The sequence below is a fragment of the Anas platyrhynchos genome, chromosome 4, assembly GCF_047663525.1.
Source record: "Anas platyrhynchos isolate ZD024472 breed Pekin duck chromosome 4, IASCAAS_PekinDuck_T2T, whole genome shotgun sequence".
Lineage (NCBI taxonomy): Eukaryota > Metazoa > Chordata > Aves > Anseriformes > Anatidae > Anas > Anas platyrhynchos.
In genome coordinates, this window is record NC_092590.1 from 12473063 (window position 1) to 12496833 (window position 23771).

General features: G+C 41.6%; 1 protein-coding gene across 3 annotated transcripts in view; it reads right to left on the reverse strand.

Annotated features, from left to right (window-relative positions):
- Positions 1-19952, reverse strand: part of BMPR1B (bone morphogenetic protein receptor type 1B) — a 257236-nt gene extending 237284 nt beyond the window's left edge. The window contains exon 1 of one of the 3 annotated variants that reach the window (XM_013104107.5): positions 19797-19952. The gene's annotated coding sequence lies outside the window, so the exon portion shown is untranslated. Of the gene's footprint in view, positions 1-9017; positions 9167-19567; positions 19676-19796 lie in introns of those variants that run through there. The other 2 variants (XM_021275609.4, XM_038178634.2) reach the window with 2 other exon arrangements.
- Positions 19953-23771: the final 3819 nt, after the last annotated feature.

A 23771-nucleotide genomic window follows, 5' to 3' on the forward strand; every position in this document is an offset into this window, starting at 1 on the left:
TACTCATCTTCCTGTGCAACAGGCTATCTGCTGGAAAAGGCAGTGTCTGTAGCCTAAAGCTGTGTGTGGGCTGAAAAGCTGTAGGAGGAAAAAAATGCAATAAAGCCCTGAGATTAATGACTTCACACATGCATCCCTTGTGGTGCAGTCCAGAACTGCATGTACCCATCCCACCCCAAAATGCACAGTATCAGTGTCACCATCATATGGTATCCTTCCTCCTTCAGCAAAGATTAGCACAGAGATATATGTGATGTCCTTGGAAGTGCCTCACATGGGATAAAAATCACCCTCATAGCCCTCTTTCACATACAGGCATTTTCAAGAACACGGCCCATGGGTCATTTGCTTTTCCTTACATACTTTAGAGAAAGATGAGATTTAGAAAAGGTTGTTCTATGCAGAGTTTCCCACAACTTTTGATATCTGTGCATTGTTTCTTTCTTCTCTCTATCTCCACTTATTTGATGATATGGCTTACAGGGTTCAAGATGTAGTTCAAAGGTGCTATAACTGCTCTGCGATGATTTCCAGTCATCAAAAAGAAAACACCACAAAGAAAAGCCACTAATTATGTTGGTTAGTCCTCTTACATGTTCTTTCTAGATGCAAGAGGGTAACTGGATCAACATCTGTTAGAATGAGAAAAATCACCTGTAAATTAGCACGTTTTTCTCTGAAAAGACAGATCACCTGGGACAGTTCAAAGGGCTTACAAATCTGAACTGAACCTCACATTAAACAAGCAAAATAAGAGGTAATATTTCATTTTTAAAGGTGCCAAGTACTCAGCTCAAAGCTTGATAGCACCAGAGATGCATGTTCATGCTTTGAAATCTAGCCGCCAAACCAGTGGTGATCTGCCAGTGGTCACCCTTGAAGGGCTGTCTGGGTTTGCAACTGCTCCCAAGGACAGCAACAATATTTAAGGGGCAGATTTTTTTCTGCTAGACAAGTACGTCAACTTAAGCATGATTTTACTACAGCCTATAATCATTTAAGAAGAGAATAAACCTATATAAAAAATCATCTTGTTCCTTACATGAAGGCTACGTTATAGCTATGACTTCTATACTTTAATGTGCAGACAAAAGGAAAGGGTCAACACCAGAGCCAGGGATGAGAAGAAACACTGTGAACTTACTTCAAGGATTTTATCACAACCCTTTCAAATGTTTGCCATGATCTGTAAGCGTTAATAGCACACATATACAGCTGCTGCCTCAAGTAACAAACTTAACGCACTCAGCCAAAGGGGGGGGGGGGGGGAAAGCTGTAACAGTCCTGACCTTCCTCTACAAATTCTTCTGTTTGCTTTCTTGCTCCAGACTTGGGCTGACAGCACTGTCCTTTGCTATTGCCTCTCACAGAAGCATGGTTGGACAATCAGACAACTGGCGGGATTTGTTTCAGTGCACTGAACCTACCTTGCTTAACGCCAGTCCAACAGGATCTCAGCATCTAGCACCAGTGTTACCTACCCATCACCTTAAACCCTGTATGCCAAACTGTAATTACCAGTTAGTCTATTCATAACACCAAAGCCAAACATAGCAATTTTACAGGACCTGTGTTGGTATTGCTGGGGGGACAACCCAAACACATCATCTTCCTGGGAGCTTTCTTCCTCTGTTTTCAATGTAATACATTTTCTTCAGATATTAGTTGCAGAAAAAAAAAAAAAAAAAATCTGATGCCCTCCTTCTCTACCTTCTCTACCCCTTGACATCTGCCAAGCATCATTTGAAAGTATTGTTTAATTTGGAGTCACTGAGAAGAAGAGTGAATTTGAGGAAGGTTATTTTCAACCATTCACTTCTGCATTAACCAACTGGGCCAACTAAGACTTCACCCAATTGCCTTACTCTGCCTGCAAACAGTATCTGGGGTAACAGAATCAGAGTCATTTAGGCTGGAAAAACACACGTCCGATCATCTGGTTCAACAGATATATCTCACATCACAGCTGGGGATGATAGAAGATCATGGAAGGTGTTTTCACACTGATACAGACCAAGCACATTCCCACCACCTGCTGAGTTTTAGACCCCATCTTCCAGGGGGAAAAAAAAAAAGACCTAGGCATAGCATAGGCTCCAAAAGTTCCCAAAGCAGTTGCTCATTTAGGTCCTCAGCTTTATGGAAAAGCAGTTCTAAAAGTTTAACTCAGCCATCAAATCACTAATTTCCTTCAGAGCACTGCATTTAATCAGTTGGACTCTTTGTAGTTTACTTTTTACACCTTTGAGCCAAAACCAGTATCTCAGTATGACTAGCACAAAAAAAAAAAAAAAAACAAGAGTATTTCAATACATGTAAGACAACTCCTGCAGGCAAAGGTCTCACCAACTTCTGAAGAGATTTAGCATCCATGATTACACCCATAAGAATATCTCAATTTAAAAAGATAATCATGCAGTTTACGTTTTTATTAAATTTGAAGTAAGAGAAGAACCGCCAAGAATGGTTCACAGAAGCAGCTGAAATGCTACTAAGGAAAGAAATGACATTGGGATTAATAATTTCAAATATATGTACAGCATTTGAGAGCAGAAGGGCAGTATAAAAATAGATCAAACCCTTTTGACAGGCTCTCATTTCTTCACACCATTCCAAGTCACGTTGCCTCAACTGGCAAGGTGAATTAGAAAAATTCAGTCCTGCATGAAATATGAAATTTATTCTTTTGCAGAAGACTAGCAAAACATTTACACACAAATTAAGTAAATCCAATGGCATTAAACATACAAGTCAAACACCTATGAGCAACGCCTCAAAAAATAATAATAAACTTTAAAACCAAGAAGATTAGAAATTCTTCATTTCACTTTGCTTCTGTTTTTCAAAAGAAAGCCCTGATTCTCAAATAACCAATGACTTCCACAAAACCTTTAAAAAAGGCAAGTTATAAGGAAACTACACTCATTCAAACCATAGCTTGCATGTCATGCAGATCACATGTCAGTTCTTGTCAGGAAAGCAAACTTCACTCAAAATGAAAGTCCTGAAAAATTCCATAATGTAGCTGTGGAAAAGCTTGACAACACCCTGCCAATAGATTTTGGAGCAGAAATGTTTAAAGTTCTCTTTATGTTCTTTCATTTTTAATTGAAGTACACTATTGGTCCCTGCAGGTCCTCCCTCAGCAGTGCCCCTATCAGCACAATGTAAACCCCACTGTAAGTGGTGGTGGATATGTACCCCGGCTTGTTTGTAGTCAAGACTAAACTGTGGTGATATGAAGATATCAAAAAAAAAAATTTATCTTCAAGCTAAGTCTTCTCATCCACCTCTGCAAATGCAGAAATATTGATCTGCCTGCTGCTGCAACAGCTGTCAGGAAAAAAAAAATCCTATTCCTTCCATAAAACACAAATATGCATCTATGTGATGCCATTGCTGATCATACACTGCTGGCAAGCAGTTTACACGCCCTATTTAAATAGAGTTAACCCTAAATAAATCCACAGAATTTACCATCCATTTCCAATTAATGCCAAAATTCTAGAGGAAAATGGTTTTGCTCTTTAGCTATAGTCATGTAATTGTATCTGTGCCAAAGTAAACTTTAACAAGGAGTTTAATATCGTGGGAGGAATGTTTCCTGTCATAAGAAGCTCACTTCATGTGACAGTGATGGGTATCCTGTGAAAACCACAGAGCTAGGCAGACTTCAGTTTGAACACACGCAAAAAAAAAACACATTAGCAATCCTAAATCAACACACTTCTTACTATCTCCCAAACAGAAATTATACTTATCTTTTAAACCCTAAACACAGCACAGCCTCAAAGCTTCGTGTTCACAACAGCTTCAAGGTGTCGGATATAGCAGCCCTGAATGCCTGACTAGGAATATTTGTGAATAAAGGGAAAAGACAATATCTTTAATATTTTTAAAGAGGAATGCATAAAGAAGTCTTTTGAGTAACTGAAGTTTCACTCTGTCTGTCAACATCAGCAGCTTGAGGTTGACCTCATTCCTGACCCAGCAACTCCAAGCTGTTTGAGAGGTATTTGTGCCTGCATCCTAGCTGACGAGCTGAGTTGCAGGACCATTAGGGACCAGCCCCGTGTCATCTCCTCGAAGCACCAGGACCTGGCTCAGCTTGAAGGGTTTCTCTGCTTCAATTCTCCGGGAAGACAAGACCCTACAAGACTTGCCTATGAATAAAAGAAGTCTATGATGCTTGTATGCAATTATTTGCATTTCTGCAGGCTACAAGTCTTGCTACATTCATTTTAACAAACTCTACCGGATAGTTATGCCTGAAGAGAAATTCCCTGTTAGGAGGGAAAAAAAGTTCATCCAACTTCAGTAGCAAATGCAAATAGCTAATTAGCCTTATCTCCATTACACTGTCCTGACTTTGCAATACAGTTGGCACAGAAGCAAGAATTTGTTTGCCTTGTCCAAATCTTCTCACGTACGTACAGTGCCTACAATCAGCAGCCTCTGAATCAAATCTGACTAGCAGTGATTTAGCCTGCATGTATACCCTCCTATGCCCTCTGAACTGCATTTTATGTGCATATTTGTATATGTCAATTCATCATCACTTCTGATGGCAAAGAGAAATTGTCAGACACATGAAGATGAAAATTATATTTGACTCAATTTACAGATCAAGATGTATTTGCATACGTAAGCTAGACAAGAAACTAGCCAAACCCTGTTCATTGCATACACATTATCAGTCCAATAGGAATTCGTCTATTATTTTGCCCACAGTATTTTCCCTCTCCCCCCCCCCCCCAAAAAAAAATAAACAGTGCATGATTCAACAGTTCACTTCTACTGTTTGTTTTTAAATACAGCTACTTCCTTGGCCAAAATTGGTAAGAATGAAGTAAGAGAGAATTGGACAAAAGGTCTGAGATTTTACTGAAATTGAAATACATATCAGAATAGTTATTACTGGTAAGAAGATAGTTGTAAGGTCTCATCTGATCCTTAGTTGACCTCTGTTTTTAATTAAGGGGGGGGAGGGAAATTAACCTAGAGCTAATTAAGGTCTTGATTCTACAAACCTGCAAGTACAGAATTTTGTTCAGGTTAAGTATTCCTCAGTGAAGTTATGCATGAGCAAATACATTTGTAGCTTCAGGGAATAAATCTTGGATAGCGTAACCTTCTGAAAACTTTTAAGTGGCTGCTTTATAAATACATACAACCCATTTTGGATATTGGGCTTTACCTATAAAATCTTTCTGAATACCAACCAAATTTTGCTTGCTTTTATTTCAGACAGGAGCTTTTACATTTGTTACAAAAAGAGGTGTATTTAAAGCACATACATTTTAATTTCATGCCTTTATGCATACCAGTTAGCGGAACTACAGTCTTTGGCTTAATGACATAAAAACTTAGAGGTTCCTAATAACTTATTTTGACATCAGCACTGGATTAATTTTCAACATGTAATAAAATCAATTTCCGGGGGAAAAAACCTCTGAAGATCAGCACGCATGCAAGTCCCTGCATACTTACGGTTCATGTACTGCTTGAAAAACATCCTTCTGGAAGATTTAAACAGAGAACCTACCTTCAGGGCATTCTTCCCTGCACCCACATCGCTACTCCAGTCTTTACTCATTATTACACTCTGCGGTTTGTGCCCATCTCCTCAAACTTTGCACGCTCCATGGACCCATACTTGTGGTCCTGTAAGCCACCACAGATGACTATGCATCAACCATATAGGGCTGAAAATGGTAATTAACATCTCTGCTGAAAACACCCTCCCTGCTGGCCATTTCACCACTAGATGAAGAAAACAACCCTTTCCACCTACTTTCACAAGGAAACATTCAGACATGTTTATCTGTGGATAAAGCAGTCTGATGGCCCCTTGCTAACAAGTTTTGAACCTACTGGCCAATTATAACCAAACCTGATAAAGGATTAGTGGCCTAAGAAATAGTCACTCTGCCAAGTGGCAGAAAAGCAGGCAGCTGGACTGAAAATACAGCCCTGTGGTGAGAAAGGCTGGAACAGGAACTCACCACTCAACTACCAGGGAACCCAGACTGGAGATGCAACACATAAGAAAGTAGGCTTCCTTGGGTTTTGCTTCCTATCAAAACCCTGCAGCACACTCCATGGATGAGAACAACTATAACATACTGCCTGGGTGCCAGAGACACAGCCCTGCACCTCTGTGTGCACGCTGCTGATGGAAGCACACGCCTGCTTGTACACACACAACGATGCTCAAACCGATCATAAAGAATAATTGATCACTCAGGAATTTCTTTATAGCTTGATGAGGTGTTGACATTTTAAGCAGAGAAAGGTAAACTCAGTAATGTAATGCATGACAAGCCTGGTATAATGCAATCTAACACTACTTTATGAAGTATTTTAGTTACCTCAAAATCACTTCCTTATTACAAAAAAAAAAAAAAAAAAAGTCCATCCCTTACAAAAACCATAGAGAGATCTTTCTTCCTTTCATACACTCAAAAGAACAAGCTTGCTGATAAAAAGCATGATCTAATTTTCAGATATCATCAAAATGTCACGATTTGTTGACTTTTTGGAAACCTTATCGGATAACCCTTGTTACATTTTTGCTACCTCCACCAGACACAAAGCAGAAAGAATAAAGCAGTTATCCACTTATCAGAAGCAAATCCAGTCTGAAACACGCGCTGATGCGGAAAATGGTTTGGTACATGAAAACTTCAGACCAAAAAATGTTTTCTAATCATCTTCTCCTAATTTTGCTTATCAGCAGCCAAATCCCCAGCTCATTCAAACAGTATAAATATAGTAGCTCATCTCTTAAAAATAAAGAAAATCCAAATGATAATATGTAAAATACCATAGAATGGCTTGGGTTGGATGGGACCTCAAAGATCATCTAGTTCCAATCCCCTTACCATAGGCAAGGACACCACCCACTAGATCAGGTTGCTCAGGGCTTCATCTATCCTGGTATTTCAGTGATGCACACAGAAAAAAAAAAAAAAATAATATATTCTAGTTGACTCTACAAAGTACTGCTAATCATTCTAGTTTTGTTAAATATTTCCAATATAGTGATATGTATTACTCTGGCATGAATGAGTCAAATACTGATGTATCTACAAAGCCTATTCAATTTCTTCAGCAGAGCAATGGCAACCAAGAGAACCACATTGGCCTATATGCAACCCCTGCAACTACCCTACAGTCAGAAGAAAACAGCTGTCACAAGTTTTAGGGAGGCTTTTCTGTTTTATTCCATGCTCTACCAAAAGGCTATAAATGACTTCATCTCTTTGGGACAGACACACACACACACCCAGTCCCACCCCTCACCCCAAAGCTCACTCCGTCAGGCACTCTGTATGTCAGACAATGCAAAGCAGTCCCTTCTCCACAGGATTTACACTCTAGGTAGCTGCTGCTTTGTAGTCAATGGCAAGCAGTCAGTGGTTAAGAAATAGAGCAGCACATAAACATTCATGTAAAAAAAAAAAAAAAAAAAAAAAAAAAAAAGCACATTAATCTTATTTCTCAGGAGTAGTAACACATCATTTCCCACCTGAGCATCAGACTTCCTCTCATTGTTTCCTTGCACCTGGCAACAGATATTATGTCTTACGTATTGAACCTCTTGTTTTCTAAGAAACAATACACACAGAAGAATGACAGAAACAGGCAGGAAAGACGAGACTCTGGGAACAGCCTTTGTGAATCTGTCAGTTTACATTATTACCAACCAAACCTCTTTAAAGGGGAGTTTCAAGACCTGAGGGCTTGGTGCTGCAAAGCAAGGAGCACTCTGGCCTCAGCACAGCAAAGCATCCAGCACACGCATCACTTTAATTACACGAGCACGCCAATTAAAGCAGACCCACTCACTCATACCCTTAAAATTCAGCACGTACTTAAGTGCCAAGTTGAAGCCAGAGCATTCACTATGTTGACCCGTGTTATTTCGGCGATGCACACAGACAAATACATAGAGATAAATACTGAAACAACTATCCCAGAGGACTGAGTTTTCCCCCCAGTTGTGCAAGTGTCACTCACAAGCAGCTCAGCTGAAGCCAAGCAGGGTAGCAGGCTGCGGGAAGGCACCCAAGGCCCCTAGGTTGCATTTGCTGTGATGGGTTCCTTATTTCGAAATAACTGGGCAAGTGTTTCATAACAAAACAGAATTTCAACACGCGAACCAGAAAACTCTCAAGTATATTATGAATTCATCATGCCGCTCTAATGGCAGAATGCCACTTCGGTTTTTTTGGTTGCTTTGAGAGAAAACTTTGAAAGAAATGCACCCCTGGCAGGAAAAGCAAACAGGAGCGAGCGGTGCCGCTGCTGACAGAGGCGAGCCCGTCCTCTGTAGCAGTCTCACGGCCACCGCTGTCAAGTCACCGCACGCTGCCTCCACGAGTCAGTCCCTGAGCCACAGCCTCCAGCATCCTAACTTTGTCACCTTTGCGGTTCAGAGCGAGCCATTCCCAAAATTAACAGTGGTTGTGCCAATTTCCCTTAAGATCAGCTTAAAATGAAGCTAAAGAGAGCTTTCTGGGCTGAAAAGTAGAGGACGTGCTGTAAGCTTATGAAACCGTGAGTGGCACGGAGGGGAACAGGGACCAACTCCTTGCTACCTATTGCTATGCAAGACATGGGCACTATCAAACCGAGGTGTGAGTTTTGACACAGGGCAAAGTTAAAGCCCCCAAATCCTTGCCACAGCACGCTGCAGATGCTGAAAGTTTGCACGGGGAGTCAAGAGGGTGATCAGACGAGTTCGTGAAAAAGGAGAAAAAAAAGAAAATCAACGAGGGCTGTAAAGACACCGGCCCTTGGGAAGCATTCGAGCTGCAAACAGGAGCACGCTCAGCGCCTTCTGGGGACCCATCCTCACCGTTTCACCCCCTTCTCCATCACCCCCTGCCATGAAGCAAACCGGACCGGCTCCGGGAGCTCATGGCAGGGCACGACCCGACCAAGCCCCCCGTGTGTGACCGGGCAGCCCCCTCCTCACCCCGCAGCAGCCTCCCCCTCCCCGCCCGCCTTACCGGGGCTCCCCGCGGCCGCCGCCCGCCTCAGCCGCTCCACTTGGGTTTGGGATTTATTTATTTTTTTGCTGCCGTTCCCCTCCTCTCGCCCTCTCCAGCTCCCACTAGTGAGCGCACAGCCCGCCCAGCATCGGCCGCCGAGCATCGGCCGCCGCCCCCCCGCGGGCGGCCGGCGCGGAGCCGCCGCCTCCTCAGGGCTCTGCGCGGCCCCGGGGGCTGCGAGAGGGGCGAGGCGACCCCGCTGATCCCCTTCAATAAGAAACGGAGAGCAGGGGGAACAGCCCCTCCGAAAAGGAGCCGGGCCCCCGCTACTCGCGAGGGTCCCACCTGGAGGGTGCTGCGTTCAGTGGGGGCCCCAGCGCGGGGGGGACGTGGAGCTGCTGGAGCGAGGCCAGGGGAAGGCCACGGGGCTGATCAAGGGGCTGGAGCACCTCTCCTGTGAGGACAGGCTGAGGGAGCTGGGGTTGCTCAGCCTGGAGAAGGGGAAGGCTCCGGGGAGACCTTACAGTGGTTTTCCAGTACCTAGAAGGGGCCTACAGGAAAGCTGGGGGGTCTCTGTCAGGGGGTGTAGTGATAGGTCAAGGAGTTATGTCTTTAAACTAAAGGAGGGTAGATTTAAATTAGATATTAGGAAGAAATTCATGACTCTGAAGGTGGTGAGGGAGTTGAACAAGTTACCCGGAGAAGCCGTGAATGCCCCATCCCTGGAGGTGTTCAAGCCAGGCTGCACAAAGCTTAGGGCAGCACGGCCTAGTGGAACCTGTCCCTGCCCATGACAGGGAGTTGGAACTGGATGGCCTTTAAGGTTCCTTCCAACCCAAACTGTCCTGTGTGCTGTGTGGAATTTATAGCATCAGCAGTAATTTATTGCTAAGCGTAGGCTGCACCAGTCCCCACTGTAGATGTTCCTGCTGTAAGTCATACTACACCTCACAAGCAGTCAGCACTGTCCCACAGCACCTTACAGGCACAACAGTAAAAAATTCAGCCCAGAGAGTTTGACCTTAGTACTGTTTTACCACAGCTTCACCATTTGCTGCAATTGATCAGTAAGTGATCAGCAGCTCTAGTTAACATATTAAAAGTTTCTGAGCACAACTTAGTCTGTTATAACACGTGATGAAGTTTGCAACTTCAGAGAAAAAGGTGAATTCAGAATGGGAACACTTGACACGCAACTACAGTAATGTTTTACCGTGCATCAGGAGCAAGCTGTGGAGCAATCCCAACACACAGGCTGCAAGCAGTAAGCCAGAAAAGCATCCCAGGGGCACAGCTAACAGGCTTTGGGTCCCACCTGCACCCCATGCACCAGGCTAGGCTGAAGCCAGGTTGAGTGCCTTGGTCTGAACACTAAGCCCTCAGCACCAGCCAATTCAGACTGCAGATCTCCTGGGCCATGCTCACTGATAGTGCAAACACTAGCCTCGTAGATAGCTATTTCCCACACTTAAAGGAGTTAATACTCTCCCTTGGTTTCTGAGAGGATTAATATGTTCATATCCACAGAAGCTAGTCCATTCCCCTTTGGCTCAGAGCATTTAACTTAAAGACTGAAAAGACTGCATTAATGTTTTAAGGCAGCTACGTGGAAGAGTGAGCAAAGTAGCTCCAGCGAGGGAGGAGAGCTGCTTTTTTCACTGCACCTCTGTGTTCTTAGGCCCAAACCTCAGTGTTGGAAAGATCCAACACTGTGGACATTTTTTCTATTTTTCATACACCTCATTCAAAACCAGAGCCAGGAGGGATGAAATATTGAAAAAGACTTATTGCTAGCTGAGACAAGAGATGAAAACAGTGGAAATCTAAGGACAAAGCCTGCTTCAGTGATATTTCTGAGCAGCTATTTTGTGAAACCTGTATATAAAAATTATTGTTGTGCACTTCATGACCCACAGTTTTTTGGTCTGTAACTTAGCCTCTGCTCATTATAATGCAGCTATATCGTCTATTGTGAGCCTAAAGTTTCTCTCTGAGATGACACTACTTCTTAATTGGTTTCCCCTTTTCTGTTTGCCTCCTGCAGACAAACAAGGGAAGGCAGAGATAAATAGAAGCAGTTGCTCTTCTAGAAAACAGCTGAATAACTACCCCATGCTGCACTGGCAAGAGAAACCTAGAAAACAGATCTCAAAGTGGGGAAAAACTCAGGAAGTAATAAAGAGAGATTAAAGGGGAGAGGAGACAAAAATAAATAGAAAAGGAACAAAAGGTAGGTTTAACAGAACTAGAAAGTGCTGTAAAGTGAAATAGTTGGCAATGAGAAAAGAGGTGTTATGAACACCTTTGCTTCACACTGGAGAACCGAGAGACTGAAAACTGTGGTTTTCTTTGAAGCACAAAATAATTACGTATCTTGAGCATAAGAGAGTCAAGGATTTGTGCTATACTGCTACAATGCCAGTGTGCAGCCAAAAACGAGCAAGCCTTGCTTACCAATTTCCTTGAAAACATACAGCAACTCTTCAAAGAGGCATGCCCTTCAGAGCTGCTGTGAATCAACAGCCACAGAAGCTATTCAGCCCCAGACTGAGCTCTAATGAAAGCATGAGCTTCCTCTTCACAACCTCCAACTAATCTTTTCTAAATGGATCACTTCAGCCACCATTCTTTAACCCCTAATTACATGAGACCTCATTAAAACAACACTTGAATGAAGATGCTCAAAATATTGAGCTCACACTGATGATACTGTAAAGCAGATGTAGTATTTCCAAATGAGACTGTTTGAGGTTGCCGGGTAATTGCCTAAATCTTCTATCATTGCTAAGGTAAACAGATGAAACCACAAAAATGCTCAAGCCTCCTGGCAAAGTTTTCAGCATGCTTTCACCTTCCTGACCTCAAAGCGCTGAGCACTACATTATTGCTCTGCAATTCCTTTGGATGCTGTATGTTGTCAGTCGAGGAGATCTCCCACAAAACACATGCAAATAAGCTATCCAGTGGTAAAACAAATATTGTGTGATCTCTTCACTTTTTGTCTGCACTCAGGCAAGACGACATAATCCTTTCCATTCTAGAAGCTAATGCTGTGCCTCTTTCCCAAACAGTTGCGTTCTCTCTGTCTTCTGAAGAGCTACATAGTAAACAGAAGTCAGCTTGCAAAAATAGCCCAATGTATTTCACAAAAACGAAACACATGCAAACAGTTTATTCCTATATTCCCAACATTGTTTTTCCTGCCCAATCAAAATTGCAGGTTTCAGTAACGCAGGAAGAAATAGCGTTACCACGCCAGATTAACTAGACTTTGCTCTTCACTGTGCAGACAGAAGCATACGACATTTCATGGCTTTCTTACAGTTCTGTAACATGATTACATCCCATCTTCAAAAGTCAATACCAAACTTCATTTGTCTTTGTTTACTCACAGATTATAGCTGATGGCTCTCTACCGCCTGTTTGCTGGAGGTATAGTGCCTGAAGTGCAGTGCTGTGATCTTCAGATCCACCCTTTAACTGTGACAGCTATATATCAAAATCCTCCATCAGCCAGCCAGAAAATGACTCAAGAAAAAGGCAGTTGCCATATTCTTTTTGTCAGAAATTATTTTGTTGAGCAGGTATACTGATCACCCCCCAATTTTGTTTTTTTTAAATAAGCATACTACAAATAAAACATTTTTAACAACCAAGAGTTGATCCACATGATCCACATGTAATCTGTAGACTCAAGTTGTGCTTATTTGTATGCAGCAGTCTTATTCTGTATTTGCTGTGCAAACTTTACAAGGTCAGGGTAAAGCATGCCTCTTGTTACCTCCCTCTGCCATACAAAGCATATGCACATGTATGTGTTTGAATATGTATTACAACAGTATAGTACTGAAAAACCCATCTCAATAAAAGGAGAGGAACAAGAAGAAAGGGTACATGCTTCCCATGTGAAATGGTAATTGTGAGAGGGACAGAGAATTGGAAAGAACATAAAAGGCACTGTATTTGAACAGAATTATTTAAGACAGCAGTTCCCAAACTGAGATCCAGGGACTAACTCCCTCCTGGGGAGAGCAGCTGGCTGCCTGCCTCAGCATCTTCTACCAGCAAGAGGAGCCAGCAGTCAGCCATAACATCCTCTGCAAGTTGCAATGTGCCGAGCTCCTCTCCTTACAGATTTCTGGCACTCACAGTTCTTATTGATTTAAACGGGGCTTGAAAGCCTTCAGAACTGAAGGCTAAACCTCTTCACTAAGGAAGAAAGCTTACAGCGCAGCAGCCTTTAGAGGAACTTTAAAGGAATAAAAACAAATGCTCGTCTCTAGGACAATAGCAGCAGGGAAGAATGTCCTCAGATGAAAAATAAATCTGTTGCCTATAACGTTTTTAGCTTCAGTTAAGCTACTCAGTCTTCAACTGGAGACAAAATACTGAGGATGTGGGGCACATCCCAGAGCACCTAGGTACACGTTGCCTCGCTGATCGAAGCTGTGCACCCAGGTCCAGCAAATGTACTCTTCACATGCCTAAGAGCTCCAAAGAATGGGAACTCAGACTCAGTTTTTTGGTGGATTTTGTTATTGTTTTTCCAACCTTCAGCAGTATTTTATAGCTTCTGCCCTATGAACCACTAACTATTTTTATAATATGGATTAATCCCTTTTCCAGTTTAAAGAAACAGCTGAGATAGCAAACTTTAACAATTTCATATTCTGAAGTCTAATTAGCTTAATGTAATGTTATTTGTTCAGGAGTGCTGGTCCTTTAGTCAAGTTTCAGCATAATCCCAACATAATCCCTGATTTTTTTTTTCCACCTTTTACATCTCATACTACTTTGAAATACTTTTAAGGGTTTTGATCTATTGAACACTTACTATAAGGCTTGTTTAGTGCTACAGTATTTTCTTTGATCATTTCTTTGAAATTTAATCCAACAGGTGTTATTTTAATTAAAAGCAAGTCTGTCATCATTCTTTTATAATAGTAATTTTGTTTCACTACTATGGGTTATATTTTATGTATTTTCTTCCTACAGCTCCTTAATTTAGGACTTGCATAGTGTGGCATATTTACTGCTTGTTATTCCTAAATACGGTATAGATAGAAATATTCTAATTCCTCCTATACTGTAATGTTATTTAATATTAGTGGAATTCCCTCTTGGATTTAAACCCTTGAAAAGGGATGAGCTTTCTGGAGAGCATGAACTGACTGATTTAATGCAATAACAGCAGTTCTCCCTAAATGCAGCTGTATAGTCACAGGGGATGAAATTCAACCTTGTGCAGAATGCCGGTAAAAGATCTAAGTATTCCTCAAGACATCAGAATAAGGATATAGGCTTGGTCTTGAGTCAGCAAAAGGAAGTTCTTGGAACAAAACTGTCTTAGTTATTTACTGTTATCCAGAGACAAGGAGAGGGGAGGAGACCCTGATGGAAGTACAGGCAAAAATCAGCAGAATCCGCATAGAAAGATGCATTTCTTTTTTGAAATCCTCCTTTGGGCTTGTTTTGCCTTTCCTAAGTGTGTCACCCTTGATCTGGAGAACAGGGGTAGAAAAAGAGTTGGTTTCTACACCAGTGACCCACCCACCACAGAGAGGTCCCATGCTGGGAGACTGTTACATTCTTCCAGAGGAAAGGAATGAGGATTTCATTTTAAATTCTGTTTCCTTCTATTTGTGGGTACCCGTTTCATCAACCACAGGCCCAACTGTACAGTACATTTCTCCTACACCCAAAGTGGAATATGTAAAAATACAAATTACATTCATCATCTCATAAAAGGATCCTTTTCATTTGTTCCATGTTGTGTGGTGTGGAAAGCAAAGAGAAACAAGCCATGGAAAACAAAAGAAAGCTGACATGTTGAACATTGCATGTCAGGGATAAGGCCTCACTATGAGCCAGGGAATTGTCATCATGCAGGAGTTACATCAGACTATAACCATCTCCAGCACTATTTCACTAGCTCTCCCCACACACATCACTGCTGCATGATTATCTGTCAGTCAAACAACTCTAAAAATAACAGCCAAATACCCTTGTATTTATGACACTCCTCCCCTTCCTCTATGCGCTATGCTTTCAAGATCTGCCATGTCACATAATCCATTGGACTGCCGCTCTCTTTTCAAACGCAGAGATGACTTCCAGTGTTTTAGCCTCCTGGCTTTCTCCTGATGAGGCTCAGAGGAGCCAGCCCTTTGATGAGTTAATGACAGAGCATTGCATCAGGTGAATCCCAATGGATACAACATCCGGAAAAGAAGAAAGGTCCTTTGTCCTGAGCTCATTCTAGAAATTAGAAAATTCTTGGCAAGAAAATGTTTTGAACAGCTTATGAATGTATCCAGGAATCACTCACCAGATCTCCTACCCTCCACCCCGCAGCTCTACTATGTCTTCATGCTCTGATTTAAGACATTCATTATTTTATATCCTCCCAATACACACAATGGCTGTGCGATCAGGTAGTTACTGAACCTTTGGAAAGCTAGTCATTTGGGCCAAATCCTGCTATTGCAGTTTTTCTTCTAAAACAAACAAATCTAATAAAGAAACTTAAACCCTTGTAATGCTATTAAGAGGAAAGAGAAGAGAAAACTTAAACATATTATCAGTCATAAAAACAGTAACCAAACAACCCAGAGGTAAATACTGAAGAAAAAAAATTGAAATTGTATATAAGCAGTGACTTTTCTTTGTATCTTATTACAGTAAAAGATATCAATAAAAAGTCATTTGAGGAAAGGACTTTTCTCCCCAGTGGATGCCCTCAGAGGCTAGATAGATTGTCTTTCCTTCTCTGGCCCAGTCAATCCAGATATTCCATAAAAAACAGACCGATCTCAAAAGAACAAGGGCCAGTTTCCACACCCTACCCCAGAGTTCTCACAGGAGAGATCCTTGGCTTCCCAGTGCCATCTTTTATCCCCCCAAGCACTCTCACAGAATATGTTGCAGCTCCAATGCAGAATCCCATGGCATTTTGTTTCTTATAAGGGCTACAGGAAAAAGAACCATGTGTCCCAGACACGTTGTTAGGGCACCGCTTGGGTTTAGGAGTTTCATTGTCAGAAGAAAACAGGAAACTGAAATAGCTTATATCTACCAAAAGCTATGCTATGAAATTTCTTCAAATCCAGGACCACAAACTAATTAGTTTCTTCAAGCCACTTTATACTTATTAGTATAGGTAAGAGTTGGGAGAAGAAACACTGAAGTGTTTGAAACAAGGAGACTACGCGGAAACTGGATTACAGTTATTTTCCTGCTGTATTCCACTGCCAAGACCAAAGAAAAGGAAGAACATCTGTCTGGTGGAAAATAAAGTGGGATTTTTTAAATCCCAATTTTAGTGCTTAACTATAAAGCCACTTATTATGAAATAAGAGCCATCTATTATTAGAATGTAATGAAACTGAAAATTGTCTCCTTAAATTGCCAAAATGTCAAGAGTAAAATCCCCCCAAAGCCAATGTATTCTCCAGCCACCAACCCAAAACAGCTTAGCAGAGCTGGATAAAGCTGCAGATCTCTGTACACTTGCTGCACGTATGCTAGCAGTCCCTATTAGAAAATGCTTGCACTGATCTTTTTTAATGGATCGGGTATCTCTAAAATCTGTGCACAGATTACAGCATATTGTATCTTTGTTGTGGCACTGCACTGGAATCAGAGCAGAACAAGAGGGAAGGAGCTTCCCCTCTAGGAACTACTTTTCCAGCAGTAAATCATTGCCTTGCATGCTTTTAGGTCTAGCTGCATTCATCCTCTGCTCTCCTTCGTCCTGAAGGATCTGTTTCACCTTGCACAGCTTTCCCCAGATATTAAGAGCCCGTCTAATACCTTCCCCCAGGTCTGGGAGAAGATGTGCATTGGGAAACATTTCTCTCTTCCCCTGCCTCCAATATGGTAGCATCAACTAAATCTGATATTCATTCTGTTTTGTTTAAGACAAATTTTGTGAAAGCTTTTTTTTTTTTTTAAATCAAGACTGGCAAATGTTCATGCACACTACCTATAAACACTTAGGTGGGATCCTGCCTTCACAGAAGCATAGTACAGAGAGAGATCTACCGCTAGTAAAATACAGCTATTTCTGCATTAGATTTATAGAAATCCTTTAAACCTTTTCCTATTACTGTTATAATAACAATAAAAGCAGCAGCACACAAGGAACAGTCCCTTTTATCTCCATCCATCACATGGATAAAATATATAAGATCTCTATATTTAACTTCCAGTTCCCTGGGTGAAAAAACAGTTATACGGTAGAGCGCCAGCTCCTGCCAATTCTGGAGAACATTTTACAATACTGAAGGGCATCCTACAAAACCCTTTCTGCTCAGACCTTCGTAGATGCTATACTCTCACGTTGGAGCAATCACATTATGTGTTAGGTATCAGATAGGAAGTTGAGAGGAGCATCCAAGTCCCACTGAAGCCCTCTTTGGGGAATTCAAGTGGAAGGGAAGCAGCCCAAAGGGCTGGCATGAGTATGCTTCACTGGATGCATTTGAGAGAGCATTCCTCCCAAGAGGTAAAGCCCAGCAGGTTCAAGTACTGAGCACAAGAAAAGATCACCCTGTTGACTTTGTTGTGTCCTTCACTGACTCCCACAGACTTTAGTTTTACTGCTTTAAACAAGTATACCTTTGTGGAGGAAAATAAAGTTTAGGAAAGTGCACTAGAGGAAAAAAAATAAAATAAAATTCTTCTACCCTGCAACCACAGTATCTTTTTTTTTTGTGTGTATATGTTTTTGTTAAAAAACAAACAAACAAAAAAATCTAATTGTTCATTGTTAACACCTCAATGCTTTAAATAATACAGGCAAACAGGGTTGTAAATCCAGAGATATGAATCCATACTACGTCAATTCCACTGTAATTTTTAAAATAGAAGAAGAAAACCCAAACCATTATTTGAAAACAAAACAAAAAAAATGCTTAAATGCAAGTTTAAGGCCTCTCCTATTGAAAATCCCAGCATTCCTCCAGTACTTACAACTACCACAACATAGGAACCCTACTACTCCTTTGAGATGCCCTGTAAAGGCAGTGGCACATTACAGAGAAGGCATTTGAAAATATGCAGCTTTATTTTTCCAAGGCGCATCTGGTTTTAACTTTTTATCTCCAGATTAGGGAAAGCTACGTACTGCAATATTAAATGCTTTTTGTGAACCGTATTAAAGGCAGAAAGAAAAAATAAGTTACTGCATGAATATCTCAGCCATAAAACCTAAAGTGGTTGCTATTGCATCTCAGCTCACTGCCGGATGCAGTCAGCAACGGGTAAATGCTCAACTCCTATAACTCTTTGATTACAAGCCCTTACATTCTTTCTGAGTGAGGTGGTATGCCATTGGAGTAGCTGTTTTTTTTCCTCTTTTTGCAATTGTTATTTTCCGAACATAGGCTTTCATTGAGCATTTGACTTTAGACACGTTATTTAACCAAGTGTTTATCAAACACCTGGAAAATCACTCTCCTTTAAAAACTTTATGATGGAAAAGCAATTACCCTTTAAGCCATGTTTCAAAGTCAATTCCCAGGAATTCTTTGGAAGCAAACCTCAGCTTTCTCTCCTGCTTAACACCCAATGTCACTCAGTCAGCATGTAAACTATAGCTGATTATATTCTTTTAAAGTTTAGTGACAAAATATGGATGATGAGTTTTTATATATATGTTTGTGTTTGTTTTTTTTTTTTCTTTTTGCAAGCCACAGCTATTACTAAATGGAAGTTAAATGCATCAGGATGGGGTTAGTTACAAATATTTCAATTCATTAACAGCATTTAATTCTGTAGAGCTATTAGAGCCAAGTATGTCTTAAGCTTTTTCCATACACCAAAAGCAAAGAGCAAATATGAATGAAAGGCCTTTAGATTTCACATGAAAGAAAACCAAACCTATAAAGTCTATACACGAATAAAAAACAACTTTATAGTAAAAACATAAAAAAGCCAACAATATATCTCTAAAGGCCTGTACCCAGCTGAACACAGAAAGATCACCAGCCTCAACAAACAGCAGTCTTTAGAAAATTAAAAGTGCATTAGGCAGTAAGCAAAGATGTAAGAGTTGCACACAAAATTGCGTTGTGGGGTTGTCTCGGTAACATTAACTTCCTTTTTACATAAGGAAGTGGTGTGTAAAGGCTCTACTTCTAGAATGCAAAATGCTTTCTTTGGGGGTAGTTTTAAACAAGGATCATAGATTCAGTTTGACCAAAAAGACAGAAATAGGCAGTAAAGCCCCATTCCAGATTAAGATCTTGACCTCCCAATTCATACATTCAAAAATTCTGAGGTTCTAACTAATTTGTGCTTAACTTATTATGCCTTCATATTTCAAACAAGAAGTCACGTTAATCAGCATTCGGCCACTCAGCTTGTCAAGGCTTGGGCTGGTGAGCTTTCAAGCTGCCCTTTCCTCCCTCCTTCCCCATTACTCCAAATTAACATGAGAAATGTAAAGAAAAGGCAAAGGACCACACTTCAGGATTGCATTTTTAAAATCTCATACGCTATAGACCCACATTAGAGACAAGCACAACTCCACTACAATCTTATTCTCTTAAAACCTTACACACTACCTGTGCAAAGTCCTAGTGAAGGGCCAGTACCACATGTGCTCACCAGCTGGGCAAACACCTCTCTGAAGCACAAGATCCTTCTGGTTATTCCACTCCTATGCTCTGTCTCATGCTTTTGCTCTATCCTACTATGATATAAGATGTAAAGTCATAGCACTAGGCAGCCCCACTGTGCAAGGGGGAGCCAAGGACCACACCAACACCAGCCACGCCCTCACCCCCAGCATACCTGAACGCAACTAGCAGAGCCAGATCCCCCAAATCCCTCCCTCCACTGTCATGGCAAAAGGCAAGCCAGATCCAGGCAGGAGCAGCAGGAGACAGGGCTAAAGATAAGGGTTGAAGACACTCGCAACATAGCTCAATGGGAGGGAAAGGATGCTCAGGCCTGAGCTGTAAGTACACCCCTGGTCCCATGGGCAGGGTGTGAGTGGGGTGGGGCCACTCTGGGCAATTAAGGCTCATCAGCATGCTCAGGGCTCAACAGAGTGCAGTCAGACTAGTATAGGTGGGTAGTTCACAAGTTTACTGTAAGAATAGAGGTCACTCCCCAATTTATTATTTTGCATGTGAAAAACATATGCCATAAATGTAAACAAAAAGTTGAAACTCTCTCAAGGTCCCAGGGATGAGTTATCTCCCTTAATTTCCACAAATGGGGACAGCTGATGATACTTGGTCCTCAGGCAGCTTCTCCAGTGACATCAAGTTAATACAAGACACTTGACTTTCTCTTTATTATCAAGAAAATGTATTCTGTTAAAGTGTTCTGAAAGTCACCAGATTTAAAAGCAACAGACACTTTATACTGGAGCAGCTAAGGGAACAGAATGTACTGCATAGACTGGTGTAAATACACTTGAGTATCTTAAAACAGACAAAAGACAAATTCCAAATAGTAAGTTACAGCAGGTGCAAAACTCATGGCCAGTTTCTGTGGTTCATCAAACCTCTTTTACAGGGAATGAAAAATAAAATTAAACTAAAAGCTGTGATATGGTCAAGGTCAAATACTTTTGAGTACATTTTACAGCTGTTTAGAATGCTAATTCCTTGTTAAATAATAAGTAAACAACAAGATTACCTCCAAGATCACTTGGCTAAACAAAATACTGTCACATATCGCCAATTAGTAAATAGAAAGCCACCTAACCATGAAACATTACTGTTCATAATAATGGATACTACTGTCTTCAGATTCCCTAATGGAATACTCTTTTTGCAGACATGAGACTCATCAGAGTTATACCAATCCCCTGGAAGATGAAACAATGCAATAAAAATACACTCCACTTACCAACATTTGCAACACTTACCAGAAGAAAATACTGCTGAGGACAATTACAGTGGACTCACATTTCACAGTTCCCACTAGTGATAATGTAATATTTTAGATGTATTCTGTGGACCAGAATGCTTACCAGATGCTGATGGTTTCTAAGATATTACTATTGTCCTCTGGATTAAAACAAGCTCTTTCACAATTTGTAATGATGATACTTTTGTGCTACCACAGTGCTCGTGTAGGCTAGCCTGAAACATCTTCCATAATCTCCAAATTTAGAGAACAGCAGCATGAGGTGGTTACATGTAGCGGAGTTCAATGAAGTTTTAAAATTTTGCAAAAAGTGGGTAACAGCTAACAAATGATGTTATTTTAAATAAACATACCTTCTGACGCAGGATTTTTCCATATGGAAGGGAATCACATGCATCCTCAGTAAGTTTGCAGACGACACCAAGCTGGGTGGAAGTGTTGATCTGCCGGAGGGTAAGAAGGCCCTGCAGAGGGACCTGGACAGGATAGGTCGATGAGCAGAGGCCAGCAGGATGAGGTTAAACATGGCTAAGTGCTAGGGCCTGCACTTTGGTCACAACCACCCCACACAGCACTACAGGCCTGGGGCAGAGTGGCTGGAAAGCTGTGCAAAGGAAAATGATCTGGATGTGTTGGTCAATGCTCACCTGAACACGAGCCAGCAGTGTGTCCAGGTGGCCAAGAAGGCCAACGGCATCCTGGCCTGTGTCAGGAATGGTGCAGCCAACAGGACTAAGGAAGCGATCGTCCCCCTGTACTCAGTTCTGGTGAGGCTGCACCTCGAGCACTGTGTTCAGCTTTGGGCCCCTCACTACCAGAAGGACATCGAGGCTCTGGAACATCTCCAGAGAAGGACTACGAAGCTGGTGAAGAGCTGGGAGCACAAGTCCTGTGAGGAGAGGCTGAGGGAGCTGGGGTTGTTTAGTCTGGAGGAGAGAAGGCTCAGAGGAGACATTATTGCTCTCTAAAACTGCCTGAAAGGAAGATGTGTGGAGCCGGGGGTCGACCTCTCTCACAGATAACTATTGATAGGACTAGAGGAAATGGCCTCAGGTTGTGCCAAGGGAGGTTTAGGTTGGAAATGAGGAGACATTTCTTCTCAGAAGGAGCAGTCAGGCAGTCAGTTTACTGTGGATGCGCACAATCATTATAAGCACGGACATTTTGTAAAAGTCTAGATTAGATGGATTTTAAGACCTGAAATTATATTCTTCTCTGGGTATCAGGAAGGGGAAGTCAGCTGTCCTGTAGGCACACACACTAAGAAACAATGTACCAGCCAGGAAATGAACATGGGAATGGCTGTGGGGACGAAGGAAAATGTTGAATTCAAGCAGCCAGAAGAGAAATAGCTAGGCTGTGAGAAGAAATTAATGCTATATTGTGAAATAATAAGGAGAGTGTACAACTTGTTTAGACTGTAAAATTCCTCGATGCTGGGAAGTCCATACAAAATCTTCTTGCATAGACATCTTTCTCTGTACCTACAAGATACTTCTGGCAAGCTATACATTGATAGATTTTCTGAGCTTGAGTATCATGAAAACCTGCATTTTTTATCAGGAATAAAACAAAACAAAAACAAATCAGCCCAGGAATACTGCAGTCCTGCCGAAACGCTCCCATTTAGGGAAGACTCCCTCATGCTGGATTAAGTTTTAGGCTATTTTGGAAAACTCTTGCTTGTCTGAGGAGGGATTTGCAGGTGTATTTCAAGTTTAAAAACAAACAAACAAACAAACATACTTTTCCCTCAGGAAATTGGTGTGTGTGCTGAAACTCACATATGCTGACCTATGGAAAGGACTTGAGCTTTCCTGACGGAAGGAAAAAAGGTCTTCAGCATAAAAGGTAGAGACAACCATAGTATTAGGACCTGGTGCCTACCTATCTGACAGGAATTTTTATGTTCATTAGTGGAAAGCCTGCACTTCTGTCCAGCAGAAAGTACTCATGGATGTACATGCATCTATGTGTGCTCCCGTACACACACTGCCTTGTGCTGCACATTCGATGCAGTGTATTGCCAGCAAGCAAGGATGCTGCACTTCAGGAGCCCTTCAAGTCATACTATACCCACTTGATAGGCCTTGCACATTTTGGGAAAGGTCTTGTAACCCCATCAATGGACTCTGACACACTAGTTTGTGCTTATAGGATTTTAAAAAGGTAAATCTTCCAAGTAAAATTTTGCTTTTCCGAAAGCATCAGCAACTTTTATTGCGTAAGATTATTCCCACAGCCCTTAATAACATTTTTCTTTTTTTCTGAAGCCTTAAAACAAAAGCACCTGAGTAATCCTGAAAATCATTAAGCATGAATCCATCCAAAATATTTCCCATCATAATCACTTTTCAGCCAGAGACCACTTATTTGTTCATCCATGCCCAAGGCAGCTGACAGCCTGCGTGTAGGCGGCTCGCCTGTTTCCCCCAGCCCAGGAAGCACTTTCCACCACACCCAGGGTTTCTTACAGGTCAAAGCTTTCTCTTTCAATTACAGACCTTGGGCAAAACGTCAAACAAAACAGTTCTTTGCTTAGCTTGGGCTACCACCCTGCCTCTGAAGCTCCTGCCTTCCAGTTCCTCTGCTCCAGGGACTGCACATTCTATGCAGGATTGCGGAGCAATATATGCACACAAAAACTAGCATGTGGACTGATTGCTTATCACTTTGAGGCTTCAGAGCTTTGTCTCATTGCTTGAAAAAAAACAGGGAAGAAGTGTCTTTCCCTACGTACGTACAGATGTCCTGATGCCCTTCAACATCTAACACCTTAACATTTTTTTATTTTATTTATTTTTTTTCTGCAGAACAGGGTATGGATTACTGACCTGGATCTGTTACCCATATTTTCCTTTCTTGACATTTAGTAAGTCAACACTG